The sequence below is a fragment of the Callorhinus ursinus genome, unplaced genomic scaffold, assembly GCF_003265705.2.
Source record: "Callorhinus ursinus isolate GAN/ISIS: 27379988/994484 unplaced genomic scaffold, GSC_fseal_2.0 scaffold312, whole genome shotgun sequence".
Taxonomy (NCBI): Eukaryota; Metazoa; Chordata; class Mammalia; order Carnivora; family Otariidae; genus Callorhinus; species Callorhinus ursinus.
The window spans coordinates 6591-8642 of record NW_027397367.1 but is presented as its reverse complement, the minus strand read 5'-3'; the positions used below and the strand labels follow the sequence as shown (position 1 = coordinate 8642).

General features: G+C 42.0%; 1 pseudogene; it reads left to right on the top strand.

Moving 5' to 3' along the window:
* Positions 1-322: 322 nt before the first annotated feature.
* Positions 323-1657, top strand: LOC112818738 (tryptophan 5-hydroxylase 1 pseudogene; annotated as a pseudogene).
* The last annotated feature ends 395 nt before the right edge of the window (positions 1658-2052 follow it).

Genomic DNA, 2052 nt, shown 5'->3' with positions numbered 1-2052 from the left:
GTCTAAGTGTCCTCATTGCATAGGCTGTCTCTTAAGTAACTTTTATTTAAAATGATCTGTATGGCAAAGTGGCAGATTTGGGGCAGCCTGCCCTTGGCCCGCACACCATCCCGTGACACTCCAACATCCTAAAGAACTTACTTTCAGTAGGTTATTATTTACTCTTTGGGATGTAGAAATGTTTGTATTTTTTAAAGATTTTATTTTTAAGTAATCTCCACACCCAACATGGGGCCCGAATTCACAATCCGAAGATCAAGAGTTGCACTCTCCAGTCCCAGCTTACCGCCAGCAGCTGCACAGAGAACTACACCAACTGACCATGAATGAAGAAAATAAGGAAAATAAAGACCATTCCTTAGAAAGAGGAAGAGCAACTCTCAATTTTTCCTTGAAGAATGAAGTTGGTGGACTTATAAAACCACTGAAAATCTTCCAGGAGTAGCACGTGAACCTGTTACATATTGAGTCCCGGAAATCAAAGAGAAGAAACTCAGAATTTGAGATTTTTGTTGACTGTGATATCAACAGAGAAAAATTGAATGACATTTTTCATCTGTTGAAGTCCCATACTAAGGTTCTCTCTGTGAATCCACCAGACAATTTTACTGTGAAGGAAGATGGTATGGAAACTGTTCCTTGGTTTCCAAAGAAGATTCCTGCCCTGGACCATTGTGCCAACAGAGTTCTGATGTATGGTTCTGAACTGGATGCAGATCATCCTGGCTTCAAAGACAATGTCTACTGTAAAAGATGGAAGTATTTTGCAGGCTTGGCTATGAACTATAAACATGGAGACCCCATTTCCAAGGTTGAATTCACTGAAGAGGAGATTAAGACCTGGGGAACTGTGTTCCAAGAGCTCAACAAACTCTACCCAACCCATGCCTGCAGAGAGTATCTCAAAAACTTACCTTTGCTTTCTAAATATTGTGGATACCGGGAAGATAATATTCCACAATTGGAAGATGTCTCAAACTTTTTAAAAGAGCACACGGGATTTTCCATCCGTCCCGTGGCTGGTTACTTATCACCAAGAGATTTCTTATCAGGTTTAGCCTTCCGGGTTTTTCACTGCACACAGTAAGTGAGACACAGTTCAGACCCTCTCTATACCCCAGAGCCAGAGACTTGCCATGAACACTTAGGTCATGTCCCCCTTTTGGCTGAACCTGGTTTTGCGCAATTGTCCCAAGAAATTGGCCTGGCTTCCCTTGGAGCTTCAGAGGAGGCTGTTCAAAAACTGGCAACGTGCTACTTTTTCACTGTGGAGTTTGGTCTCTGTAAACAAGACGGGCAGTTGCGAGTCTTTGGTGCTGCATTACTTTCTTCTATCAGTGAACTTAAGCATTCACATTCTGGACATGCCAAAGTAAGGCCCTTTGATCCCAAGATTACCTGCAAACAGGAGTGTCTCATCACAACTTTTCAGGATGTCTACTTTGTATCTGAAAGCTTTGAAGACGCAAAGGAGAAGATGAGAGAATTTACCAAAACAATTTAGCATCCATTTGGAGTGAAGTATAATCCATACACACGGAGTATTCAGATCTTGAAAGACACCAAGAGTATAACCAGCGCCATGAATGAGCTGCAGCATGATCTCGATGTCGTCAGTGATGCCCTTGCGAAGGTCAGCAGACAGCCAAGCATCTGATGCTGAGAGTGTGAGTGTCAATTAAGAGGCCTGTGGGTCAGCTCCTGCTTTTCTTGAAGACCCGGTTGTGGAGGTACAGCCTCCAAACAATATTCTCTACTCCTATTCCTTAATTAGTCCTTTGGAAATTTGTGCCTGAATACTGTATACCACTACCTATTATTTTTTTGGTAACGGCTTTAGTGAAATATGATTCATATACCATACAATAAAAAAAAAAGAGTTGCACGCCACACTGACTGAGGCAGCCAGGTGCCCCAAAATGTTTGGGTTTTGACAAATGCATAGTGGCACGTATAAATCATGAAAATATCATGGAATTCACTCGCAGATCCTTATATCATCTCTAGTTTTGCCTTTTCCAGAATCTCTTACAAATGGGTCACTCAGTGTGC